Source organism: Anas acuta, chromosome 3, assembly GCF_963932015.1.
Source record: "Anas acuta chromosome 3, bAnaAcu1.1, whole genome shotgun sequence".
Taxonomy (NCBI): Eukaryota; Metazoa; Chordata; class Aves; order Anseriformes; family Anatidae; genus Anas; species Anas acuta.
In genome coordinates this window covers 4049575-4063132 of record NC_088981.1, presented here as the reverse complement: position 1 = coordinate 4063132, position 13558 = coordinate 4049575, and the positions used below count along the sequence as shown (strand labels likewise).

General features: G+C 45.6%; 1 protein-coding gene across 17 annotated transcripts in view; it reads left to right on the top strand.

Moving 5' to 3' along the window:
- LOC137853213 (uncharacterized) overlaps positions 1–13558 on the top strand; it is a 224386-nt gene that overhangs the window by 37994 nt on the left and 172834 nt on the right. Inside the window, exon 2 of one of the 17 annotated variants that reach the window (XM_068675319.1) lies at positions 12564–12740. The exons of the other annotated variants lie outside the window; for them this stretch is intronic. The gene's annotated coding sequence lies outside the window, so the exon portion shown is untranslated. The remainder of the gene's footprint in view (positions 1–12563; positions 12741–13558) is intronic. 17 annotated transcript variants of the gene reach the window in all.

Genomic DNA, 13558 nt, shown 5'->3' with positions numbered 1-13558 from the left:
TGGCTTTGAAAACAAGGCTGATGCAGAAACCTCGAGAGGAAAATGTGAGACCACCACATAGATCAGAGTGATACCACTGTAAAGAACAGAAAAAAAGGGACGCAGCCAGAGGGAGCGAGCAGACTGCCCGGCTATAAAAAGCAGCGTTGAAATCCAGAGGAAAGTTTCATCAAAGGCTGGCTTAAGTGCAAAGGTTCAGACCTGAGTAAGGAGCAGCTCATTTTTTGTTGCTCTAGAGCAAGACCTGTCTCCTAAGATCCGAGCGAGTGAATGAATGTTGTTCTCTTGCTCAGCTGAATGAGGCAGTGGCACAGTCTGGCCACAGATGGGGAATCTCACAAGTAAAGATGAAGCCATTAGATAACATATTGGAGTGGTTCTATTGAACAGGCTGAATGCCTGTTTGGTAAAAAAAAAAAAAAAAAAAAAAAAAAGAGAGAGAAGAAAACACTGTGTAATTATACACCCTCCCAGTTCTTAACTTCTCACTCCTTTTTTTCTGTGGCCACCCACATTAGATGTCTACACTTCCCAGAGCATTTTGTGGCTTGCTTCTCTGACTAATGAGTGCTGTCCCATACCCATTAAATAACCTTCCACACTAAGCTCCGTGGGTGCAGGTTTCACAGTGGGACGCTGAAGTTGGGGCACTCCTTGCTGCTGCTGGACCAGCCCTGGTGAGCCAATCCCCAGACCAAATTATTTGTTCACTGTGTCCACGTAACTTGCCAAAAGCACAAATAGATAATATTTATTTGGCATAATTGATTATGGCTAATGATGACTGGAAATCCAGTTGTGATGCTGCTGGACTTATCCACAATTTAGATAGAAGGAGATGTATTTTTCAGATGTTGGCATGTTTAGCCTTTCAGGATGGACAATTTATTTACCTGGGTTCATTCTGCTTCTCCCAGAACTGATTGTACATCAGCACATCTCATGAAAATCATGGCGTGACGTTACTCTTGCATCTATATATTGAAAAGAAATGAAACTGGGGCTGGATAAAAGCCCTTTGAAGTTGGTGGAAATGTCTCCCATCAACTTCAATACGAACACATGAAGGTGGAAATGTAGGATTGGAAAGGACCTCCCGGGTCACTGAGTCAGTCCTCTGCTATCACCCGCACTACCTCGTGTCATCCCTTCTCCATCGGTTGTTTCACTTCAGCCTGTCTATGGGCTGATGATGTGCTCAGCATATTGCTGAAAGGGCTACCAATAATGAGATATTTTTTCATTAGAGGTAACCAGTAGGTCCCGTGTGTTTGATTTGTCATCTCTTACAGGCGTGAACAACTCCCAGGACATCAACTTAAAAATGCAGTTTGGTCAACATATGTAGGCATTGGGAAGACTGAAAGAGGGACAGGGTTATCTATATTTAGTTTGTGGCTTTGTCAGAACTCCAGAAACTCACACCATGGTTCCCAGCAGATAGTGGATGGGATCCTCCAGTGATCCTTGCAGCAGATAGTGGGGATTGATCACAGCAGAGCGAAAGGGGCCCTGTTTCCTGGCAATGTTTTTGGTCTTTATGAGTTAAAAGTGATAGGTGAAGAAGGCCCAGATTCTCTGGATTTTTTTTTTTTCCTGTACAATATTGTATATGCTGAAAGTGAAAAGAAATAATTGAAAGGTATGACTAGGAAAATTCCATGCAATTGTATTCAAAGCCAGTTATGTAAAGAGAAGATGGTAGAGAGGGTTGGAAAGGGTTAAAATTAAAAGCTGTTTCTAAAGCCTGCAGTAATAATACAATAGACTGGTGGTAGCCACAGGCAGAATTTACTGTCCTTGGTCTAGTGAACCAGTATTAACCCTTCAAGTGTCCTGGATGGCTCTGTGCACAGTGTCACTTTCTGCTCCAGTGTATGGATGTATGCTTTCTGTCAGATTGCTCAATTAATTATAATTGTCCTACCTTTAAAGGGATGGCCCTGGGCATACTAGGGGGTGTGGCCCTCCTGGGGTTTTATTTCAAGCCATATCCTACTGTCTCTAACTCAGTCAATGAATCTTACTCATCAATATTTAATGACACAAGTGTACTTTTTTTTTTTTTTTTTTAATTTATTCTTCTACACAACTAGACAGGTGCATTGTCTTCCTGTTACATTTTGGCAACAGTGAAGATGCTGCCTAGCTCTATGTTAGCATCTAGGAAATAGGTGGGTAGACCCACCAAAAAACGTCAGCGGGCACTGCCTGTGTATTTGAGAAACGGGCATTACAGACCTCCTGCTCCACCTCTGAGGTGCCACAACAGGCATCTTGCTGCAGGTTCAGTACTGAACTGGTATCAGTCAGCTTCAAAGCAGCTTCTGCCAGCTGTGTAGTACACAGGAAGAAATTGGTTTTAAGGAATAGGGCAGGAGAAACATCTCAAAGACTGCTCATTTTACACTTCCAGTGCAACCTCTGCCGCTCTACAAGCCACCAGTGACACATTCTGTGCCGTTCACACCTTGCTATAGTCTTGGACAAGAACCACATCCTGTGTATTATTGATATTTTATGACAAGGTAAAGCAATTTTATAACATCAGGCTGCCCATCTGCTATGAACTACTTTTCACAATATTCAAAATAGATGTGTTTCCCTTTCCTGTTTTCATATGAGTGAAATGCAGACCATAGTTAGGTTATGAGACTGGGGGCCAGGAATTTTTCTACTTTTAATCCTGTCTCTGACATTGATTCCTTCATTAGCCTTGGGCAAGTCATTTCACTTGGATATATTCGAATCACCACATCTATAAAATGGAGATGCAGTGAGGTGTCATGGAGATTTATTAGGCTGTGTCTGCAGCATACTTTGAAGAAGTCAAACCATATACACCTGTTAATGAATGGAATTTTAAAATATGAATGAAAACATTTCCTCGTTTCAGAAGCTCAGGTTCTGGGTAAGAGTCCTGCAGACCTGTGACTACCACTGCAGTCAGCAGTTACGACTCACATTCAGAATGTAAAAAAAAAATAATAATAATTAGCTAAACATTACAATTATGGCAACTGAATGCCAGAGAGTTTCCCAGTCAGAAATGTGTTGTTACTGCTGGACGTTGTATTTGTCCCTATGAAATCAAAAAAAAAGCAATTTTTGCAGTTAAAAATGTCCATGGGTAATTTAGAGAGTACCTGCTCTGTGGCTGGTAGATTTATAGGGAAATTAGCTACCTGCGTAATTACATCGCTACAGAGTAAAACTCTAGCCTTGCAGGGGCATTTTGCTACCAGCCTCAATGAAGGGCTCATCCAAATTATCGTTTTCCAGTACGCTTTGGTTGGAGGCTTCACCAGGACTTGGGCCTTTCCACTCATCAGTGGTGTGGCCCAGCAAAGGTCCGTAATCACTGGGAGTCTGTTCAGTGTCTGGCCTGTAGAGGGGCATCCCGGACGAGCTGGTCCCATCCCGAGCTGGCTGTGATGAAGTCTTTGGTTTCGGCAGAAGGTCATGAGGTTGGATGCGCGCTCTGCCTGCCCCGCCAGTCGGAGCCGCACACCTGGGCACAGGAGGCAAAAGTCACCTGTGGCAGCGGCCAGAACCGAAACAAGCTGGTGCCAACCTCACATCGTCCTTACTCACGCTGGACTTTCTGTAGACAAGAATAAATCTCTTCCGTGACTAATCTGTGCATGACTCACCAACTGCATCGTAATGCAGACCTCGAAGAGCTGTGGGAAGGAGCGGCGCACTGAGGCGTGTTCCGAACCAACGCTGACCCCACGCAGCAGACAGCGAGACTCGCACAGAAACCCAGCACAGGAGGGGGTTTCTGCAGGGCTGGGGCAGGGCAAGCACAGCGTGGACACAGCCTTCCTGCTGCCCCTTTGCTCGCTGCTTCCCGGCTGCTCCCACGCAGTTGCAGGTACCACGTTCCCCCGGGAAGAGGAGAAGGTGACACAGAACAGTCTGGAGAGAGGAAGGCATCTGGGGCGCAAGGAGAGCAAGGATGGGAAGGACGGGTCTCCTGTAGGAAATAATGTAACCTTAAAAAGCCACAGTGCAATAATAAGAATATGTTCATTTTGAAATTAGTCAGCCGAAGCTGTCTGAATTCAGCTCTCCTTGCCCAGACACTGCTTTAATCACGTATGAATCAGTGCGCACACAGGCGGTGAGCGTAGCTGCATGCTCACACTGGTTCGTAGCCACACTGTCACCTACAGCACGGTGGAAAAAGCATCCAAGAGGACAACATAAGGCCCGATGCTGCAGGGCACGGTGCTGTGCTTGGACCTGAATGAAAGCAGTAAGCACAGATAACTGCAGTGAGACACAGCCACCCGTGTGAGAGCAGCAGCGGTGACTGGCACTTTGCTTGGGAGAATTAGGAGGAAGCATAAGACTCCCAGACGTCCTGTGGGTGGGCATCGAACAGGTTTCCTCTCTCCCCTTTTGGGGGAGATTCGGCACACGTTGTCTTGCTAACCACATGAACCACCCCTCCACAAGGGGCAGGAGCCTGTTCTCACCCTGCCAGCCTCAGCATTGCAGAGGAAGCTTCTTTACCATTCACATTTTCCTTCCAGGACACGACGGAGAAATTATCCTTCAGTACCTGAGGAAGGTGCACATCCCCGAGAGAGACAGTCTTCTTCCAGCAGCAGTTTCTGACCTCTGCAGCCTGGCATACAATTTAGCACAGAGACCTCAGCTGTGGCTGTTTCCTGTGTGGGCTGACAGCTTGCTTCCCCAGCCCCTGCTTAACTTGGTAGTCAAAACTGAACCTGTAATTTCTACTAGCATGTAATGTTACAAAAATGACTTTTTAGAAGTCGGTAATTTTCCTACATGGTCTAGCTGTAGTATGTTTCTAAAGGTCTGTGCTCTGGCCTCGCTACCCTCTGAGCAAAAAGCAGCTGGGAGCGTTGCAGAGAGAGCTTGCTCAGCCCTGGGGGAATGGGTGAAGTGGATGTTCGGTGCGACTTGTTTGCAAACCCCTGTGGCTATTTTGAGGAGAGGCTCCTGGGATTTTATGCAGTCATGTATATCCCGACTTGGAAAGATGGATTCAGTCCAGGGTTCGGCTGAAAACAAGAAGAAGGGGCCATGTTCAAGTGGTGAGTTTTGTTGGTTTAGCAGTAAAATGCAGCTACTGAAACCACCATTTACTACCTCCTCTCAGTGCTCTTCTGCACATACCCAGATTAAATAAGGAAGCTAATGAGTGAACGCAAATGTGTCTAGGTTTATTGTGGGCCAGAGCAGTAGGTACAGACCCGTGGTAACATGAGAACGTGAGGCTCTAAGGGTGGCTGGAAACGCAGATAATATCAGATCAGGTCAAAGACAGAGGCTCAGCAGCTGTGGTCCTGCTCCCTGGCACACGATGAGCCCCAGCCCAGACACAGGCTATGAATGAAGGAAATCACACAAACAGAGGAGGGTGGTTTCATGTTTCCACTTTTCTTCATATCCCACTGTCCCACTGCATCCCAAGTTGCTGCTTGTTTGATAGGCTCAGTTTTTTTTTTTTTTTTCCTTTTATGAATCTGGTGGTGTCATTTTCATTTTTACGCTGGAAGCCTGTTTCACTGCGTTTCTGGCAAACCCCATTGGTTAAACTTGTTTTACCACATCATGATCTTTTTTATAGCTCACATCTGCCAGGAAAAGTTTGTCATTCATCATCTTCCTTTCTGCTGTGTTCATTTTCAGCTGTGCATGAAATGTGCTTGTATTTCCAAAGCAATGCAAAGCTTTCTGCTCCGGGGCCAGGGTGGAAGGGGTAGGCAGTGGGCAGTCTCTGCGCCATGGCATGTAAGTCATGCTCAGAAGTGGGGAAGAAGAGAAAAAAATGATCCTGAGCATAAACAAAGTAGGCTGTGGGACTCGGACTCCCCTTCCCAGCGGCATCCCTTCAAGAGACTACTGCCCCAGGCAACTCCAGCTTTGCCTGTGTCTACAGCTGGCTGGTTCCCGGTGGAAAGGAGCTTTCCCCAGAAGCAGTCCCATGGTGTCTGCAGCATTCAGGGCTGCAGGCTTCCTCCCCTTTCATATTACTCATCCTGTTATGGGTGAGAATCGCGTTGATGCCAGCAACCGTGTTTAAACATGGGACAGCACTGAAGTACAGCTGTGTTTTGGTCACTGGGTTTCTATACCTACCTGCTAAGCGTTCCAGAGATGTGTAATGATGCATAGAAAGTTTTTTAGTTGCTGTTTTGTTAACCAGGTGGCATTTCTTGTGGTGGAATTCATGGGGATTTTGCACAACGAGACCAAAAGCATGACAGTTACCGTCCCTTATTTGCACCACGTTGGGCAGAAAGCTTTCCTGAAGCTCTCTGGAGAAAGTTCTCAAAGTTGTCAGCAAAGTAGCTGGGATGGTAGCAATTTGGGTAGAAAATCAAGGCTTTGCATAATACCTGCTGAGAAGCACACAGCTCACGGGACTGATGTTTGAAGTCGCTTCTTGCTCAAAAGATCTGAAACCATGTTGCAGGCACAGGGCATCATGACCATCTCCGTTTTCCAGCAACTTGGGCGTAAGTGGACAGAGAAGAGAATTTAAGACACAAGTAGCAGTTATGTTCCATTTGGCCACTGGGAATGGGTTTGGATTCCTGATTTTAAGTGCCTGCTTTTGAAATCTTCGCAGCTGTGTGAATGCCTTGAAAGCAACGGGCAAGTTCCCTCTGGCCTTTTCGGGCTGCAGAGGAGAAGCCCCGCTGGGTGAGCGGGCAGGCAGCCGCGGGTGCCGGCGCTGTGCTCTTTGCCACCGGAGTCTGTCTCCCTCCTCCGTATCTCGGTGCGTGGAGATAAGTGAAAATGCAGGGACTTGTGCCACACTTCCTTCATAATGGTGTGTACAAATATTTGCATGCAGCAGTGGTTCAAAGGAGCCTGAGATACTATCTTAACTGTGGTGCTTTCCCAGACCATTGCTGCGCTTTGCCTTTGTGAATAAAGGCAGCAGTGTCTGCAGTCAGGAGATCTCTCATATAGATTTAATCTGGCTGCTTTCTTCCCTGGGGAGCAGAGTTGAGGATAGCGAAGTTCAAGGTAGCGTGTGTTTGAGTTTTGTAAGCAGAATAGACATGGAAATTTGAAGCCTAAATTGCACATTCCAGTCTTCTTATGGAAACGGTGAGCGAAGAGGAAGCGGAGCCCTTAATACTGAACATGCGCCAGTTTTTAAATACCGATACAGATCTAGAGAGCTTATTTATAAACACCGCATGTGCATGTGTGCACACACGCATCCACACACCTATACACACACACGCCTATGTGTGATGTTTATAAACAGCGCGGCGCATCTCTCTGCGTATAGATTCTATTGATGATTGCTTTATTCGTCTTGTGGCAGACCCATTTAAATGAAAATATGTTACCCATTTCCTTGCTACTATAAATTCTGTGCTATGGGGAAGTAGTGAAGTGCACTAGCTATACATCCATGGAGAAATGCCCTGTTGAGAAGAGGAGTATTATACAGGGAACAATTGACAGCCCTTCACTTCAGTGGGTACATTTCTCTGTACAGCTGCATCACCACTAATGATAAATGAGTAATGTTTGATAGCTGGCTCCGTTGCCTGACAGCTACAGTTTTGGCCAGAGGGCCACGACAGGCTTTAGACTTCTGTTCAAAATGAGTTAAACATATTAGGTATTACGAAGCCACAGAAGCCTCGAGAATGAGTGCTGAAATGAGTTATCAAGGTATGCTCCTGGGTACACAACTTGCAAAGCAGATGTCATTCTAATAATGTGTGATATAGAACATGTCTGGCCTAAACCCTGCTGGATGAAATATGAAGCCCCGTTGGTGATATTTAATACCATTTTATGAGGTGCCATCTTATAAAGACAATGCCCGCCTTATGTGGAATGCTTAAGGTATTTTGCCAAAGGCACTGGGAGGTATCTGAACTAAGTAGAATTTTTATTATTTTATAAGCCTTTACTTTGTAATATTTCTGTTTCTACATTATTGTGGTACTAGCTGTGCTAACCCTTTGTCTAGTGAACTTCATGAGCGGTTTACTGATAGATTGACTGATAGCCGCGGTGTCTGTGGATGTAAAGGCCAGTTCCTACCTAAATATATTCTTAACAACAACAAAAAAAAAAAAAAACAAAAAAACAAACACCACCAAAACCAGAATAAAATAGAAAGCAGGCTTCAAAAGGAAATAAAGCTTTACAGGAGGCACTCTAAGGAAAGAGGTCCTTGAAGCTACAGGACCCAGAGGTTTTGGTGTTTTTTAAAGGAGCGAGGCCTGGGAAGATTGTGAGTTTGTGCATTACAGCTGCAGCACTCATTTCTTCCTGAATTCCTCTTGTAAATCTTGACTTCCCGTTGAGATTTCTGGATCCCTTTGCCGATATCCCAAGGACACATGCTGAGTTGCTTAATTTAAGGAAGATGACGAGTGTTTTCACTCTCCAATTCTCCCTCAATTTATTTACAAATTTTCGTTTAATGCTGCTTTTGTGGAACAAAATTACCTCCTTGTTCAGGTCTGTCAGAAAGTGAAGGCAGAGTGCAAGCGGTTATTCTGAGCAAATTAGGTATCTCCTTCCCAGGATGCAAAGACAGTGTTGACAGCGGTGCCGAGTTAAAGACCCCAGCGGGGCCATACTTACATTTCAGGGATGCTGAGCTGGTGCAGGTGGGCTCAGCGCCGAGCCCCCCCATCGCCACTGCTGGAGGATCTGGTCCAGGGCTGCAAGGGAATAGTTTTCTCCTCCTCACCCTACAACATCCCGTATCTCATGGCCCTGTTAGTTGTCCAGGCTTCTTCACTTTGCCTCTCCAGGCATGGAGTGCCCGTGCCCTGGAAAGCAGCCACTCCTGAGGCACTCGTGGGGGCAGCAGGCTGATGTGCCCCAGCAGCCGCTTCTGCTCAGCAGGACGCCTCTTTCAAGTGTCCTTTGCAGGGCAGGCTGCCACCCCCAGCTCTCCTTCTTCCAGGGTCTCCTGCTCAGCCCCGACCAGCCCCGACATTATGAACACCACGAGACCAGCTCCCTCTGACTACTCCAGCCGATCTGCTTGTCTGAATCAACATCAGCACTGAAGAAATTACTCAGCTCGCTGTGCTAGTGGCCACCACATACGGTTTCCAGCTTGAAAGACGTCCCTGCACTCAAATATGTGGTGGCTCTTGCTCTTAATCCTAGCACTCTCCTTCTGTCCACCCAGCTAAGTGATCTCTTCATGTTGTGGTAGTGCAGCCTGATGCGAGGAGGTGTTAGGTTAATAACCTTTGATAAAACCCTAACAACTTTTTTTTTTTCTTTTTTCTTTTTTTGCCCTTGAAAAACTTGCTTTCCCTTCCAAATGCATCATCCTGTGAGCCCAAGGTTCGCAGATATTCAGATTCATCTTCCTTTATACCATAAACATGCCAGATATATATAATCCATTTGGACACTGGCAAGTGATGACTATCAGAGGCAGAATGGGTACTGAGGGGCCCATAGCTATACAGTAACATCGGCTTGGCAGCAGCTCATCCATCGTGCTAGATGATCTGTCCATTTCCCTGCCTATGGCTTGTAGCATATAAAATACAGACAAAAAGTCAGACCAAATATTCCATGTGCAATGCTCTTTGCATCGTAGCCCAGCTCCTCCAGCCTCGGTTTAAATGCACTCGCGGTCCAGCTGCTGGGCCGAGACGCCGCTTTTTGAAAGAAATGTGTCTCAGAAATTCCTGAAAGTCGCTGCTCGATGTATGACACGTCGAGTTACATCTGCCGTGTCACGAAGCATCAGCGTGTTGCAAAATGCAGTAATGAAAGGCGACAAGATACACTGTAAACAGTTTCGGTCGATGTTTTTGTTTATCCCAGGGCGAATCTCATGCGATATCGCAGCAGAACTTTCGCCTGGGGTGCTCAGCCAAATCACCCCCAACATTTTGGGTGCCAACGTAGTTTAGCTTTCAAGCTAACGTTCGCAAAGCGCTCAGAGCTGCCCCCATGCCTCAGTGCAGGCGGTGGTGGGAGAGAGCCAGGCGCCTACTGGGGAAAGGGGCATCCCCCAGGCCAGCTGTGTCCCCCTGCCCACGCAAGGAGCCCTGCGGGGAATTTCCCCGTCACCCCCCGGGCATGCCCCGGGGCTCCCCACAAAGGGCTGATGTGATGCAAGTCACGGCTGGGGCACTGGTGGGGCTTTCTTCGCCTACCTACTGGAGAAAGCTTGCAAGCTCGTTTGCAAATCCTCCACCCAAGCCGTACAGGTGGCTGATGTTTATAGAGGTTTTCTACTTGGAGCTCATTTCCTTAAAATCTGTCCTTACGCTTGCTAAAATCCCCGTTCCAAGCTGCACGAGGCTTTCAGCTCCATTTTCCTCTCAGCGTTTTTCGCCTATATTGTTGCAGGAGTCAAGTAGGGAAATGCACAGAGCTGGGAGATTAAAGATGTAAATTTTATAAACAGAAATCAAAGGTCCTAAATCCTTAGCAAAGAAAAGCCAACATAAGTATGAACATTAAAAAACATACATAAATAGTACTTCAAGGCTGAATGTGTTAAATTATTCAACAGTTAAGTCATAAGTGTTCTTAAACTTAAGTATAAAAATGCCCTTGACAATATTTCATAGCTGTGCATTTCTCTAAAATATTTAGCATTCTCATTAAAGAGAATGACTTTATTTTATATATTAGTTACACTCCCACTTGTTAATATGAAGGAATTTAGTAGCAAAGAGCATTCTTATGCATATAAGCCGAAGACAATTTACATATAAAGTTGGACAACTATTCACTTTTTATTTATTCCTGGATCGTCTGCATCCACGCAGAGCCACAGAACATTTAAACAAATTCGTTCCTTAATGTGTAGTATTAATATTTCCTAGCCCCAAATATCATTTGCTAATGCCATCGCAAAGACAGGTTCATTCAAAGCTACATGGAAGTTCTTGCCTTTGAAAGACTTAATGAACCTTACATTTTTGGTATACTGCACAGTGTAATGCCTATTACATATTCATTGCCAGAATGGAAGATTTCCTTTAACTCTGAGCTTCCTGGTCTAGTTCACTGTAAAACATTGTCAAAAGTCACAAGAGACTTTCACTGAAAATTGTGACTCTTGATAGCAGGATGTAATGGGGAGGTTTAGAATAGAAGAACCACTGGTATATGGGCCCGCGGGGAATAGTTCTGACAGACAAATGGATGGATAATACAGTTTTTGACATAATGGGATGAAAAAGTTTATGCCAGAAAGAACTGAATTAAAGTTATTACTTTAAGGAAATTCTGAAGTTCTCAGCACCAGCGGCATTACCTGCATGTGTTTCGTTTTACTGCATCTGTGCATAACAGATTCTTAAACAGCGTTGGTTTTGAATTGATTTACAAGCTTACTAACAAATCTGCAGTAAAAATTTTAGTTACTTTCTTGGAAGTAACCCCAGTAACATCATTTTACAGGGTGTTTTTTTTGGGAGCTGGAGTTGTTTGATCTGTCTGTTTTTTAAAGCCCTGCATAATCACTTTGCCTCTCGACTCCCTTTCGCAGGAGCAGCAAAACAAAAAAGACTGGTATTCGGAGCTTTGCTCTGGAAGAGTAGGAGGATGCATAAAGCTATATTATTTTGTATATATATATATATATATATATATTTTTTTTTTTTTTTTTTTTTTTCTGTGTGTTTTGTGAACTTCGGGAATTGGCAGCTCTGAGATCCCTGGTGAGACACAGACATTGGCCGATGTGGAAACCATTGCAAGATCAAGGCCTTAGCTAACCAAGGCCAGCCAAAAAGCACTGCCTGTTGTTCCACGTGTTATTTTTAGGTGACAGCAGGGCCGAGCTGTCGGTCAGACACCCTTTGAGACGTGTGTGCGTGCGCGCACCCAAGGGCTTGACCACAGGTCTCTGGGGAGGGGCTGGTGCAGCAACAGCCTCCCCACCCCGACGCTTCTGCCTGAGCTGTGTTTCACTTGAGCTGGCAGTGACTAAGCCAACGGCTAAAATGCAGAAATAAGTACGGCGGAGGAAGGCCCTCATAATGGCAAAGATGAAAAATGTGTTAGCGCAGAACAATGAAGTGATGGTAAATCTAAAATGTAGGCACCAGTCACCACTTGTACCATGCTGTTGTCAGAAGTGTGCTGAGATATCTGAGAGAGCAGGCTGAGAAAGGGAAGCTAATTATACCACATTATTCACTTCTGCTCATTAGGTATAGTACAAAGGCTCTGCTTTATATGTATATATTAAAGTGCCGAGGAGTACAGGAATAGATAACTTAATGTTTCTTTTGTCTCGCTACTGGGTCAGTTCAGACAGAAAAAAATGTATTTGCATGGACCTGTGACTTCCCATCCTCCAGAATTAGGGATTTCACCCCATGTCACTCCAAGCAAACAGAAGGCAACTTCTCCCTCCTCCCCCCAACACCCAGCAAAACCAAGCTCAAGTAAAGCAAAGCTCCTGTGCCCAGCAGCAATTCCTCACCCAGCACCTGAGGAAGGGGGTGCGAGGGGGGGCTGCCTTCCCTGCTCTACTCAGCATAGGCAGCAGCAGCAATGGGAAGGCTCTTCGTACTCAGTCCCTCTTCCCCACACACCCCAAACAGCTCCAGAGACGATTTGGCAGCCTCAACCTACCACCCCCCTGCTGACATCCATCCCCGGCTTGCGTCAGCCCCTCCTGCTGCCTCTTGCCACTCCTGCATCCCGAGAGCACAGATAACCACCCGCTCCCTGGCTGAGCACCAGCGAAGTGAGTTCAGCTGTTTAATAAACTTTGGAAGGTACGTGTAGATGTTCTACCTGCCCCACAATCCTTGTATTGCGTTTGGATCTGTAAATGAGCCATTAGGAATAGATGAACGGGAAGACAGAGGATTGGTTTATTGAAAATATTTATATATGTGAAATACCCGACTTTCAAAATCCACGGCTCTCTACTGCTCGAGTCACAGAGCACACATTAAATCTGATAGGAGAGGAACAGGTAACACACGTCCGCAGTCAGGTGAAGGAAATCAAATTTGGGCATCGAAATCTCCCCTTTCTCACGATGAAAATTGCCTTGCTGTTCTAATTATGAGCATCACAAAAGCCACTGCTTCAGTAAAATACCCTGCAGCTACACAAAAGGATAGGCTGGAGAAGCACACATCTACCAATAAGTGGCACTGAGTATCTACTCCATTTCTCACACAGGTTGGCATATCTCTCAGTGGTCCATCTGGTAGAATTGGATGGCATTTATCAGGAAATAATCCAATTGTGGCATGCCAAAACCTGAACATGAAAAGTACTTGTGCCTAGTGTCAATCATTCACCCTCTGACAGTTCAATAAACATCCTTTCTGTGATGGTTTTCAGGAACACTGACACCCAAAATGCTGGAAACAATGCCAGAGATGGAAATGACAATGCTTCTGTGAAACATCAAAAGGGACCGACACAACCTGGCACGGATTTTGTCAAGTGTTGCTTAGCAATACAGTGTTTGTGGGCCGCTGGCGTGTCAGGATTAGCTGCAAAGGGAGCGATATTCACACCTTTGCTGAAAATACATCGCTCCTGAATACAGCAGTATGAAGCGGGGAAGTGCAGCGTG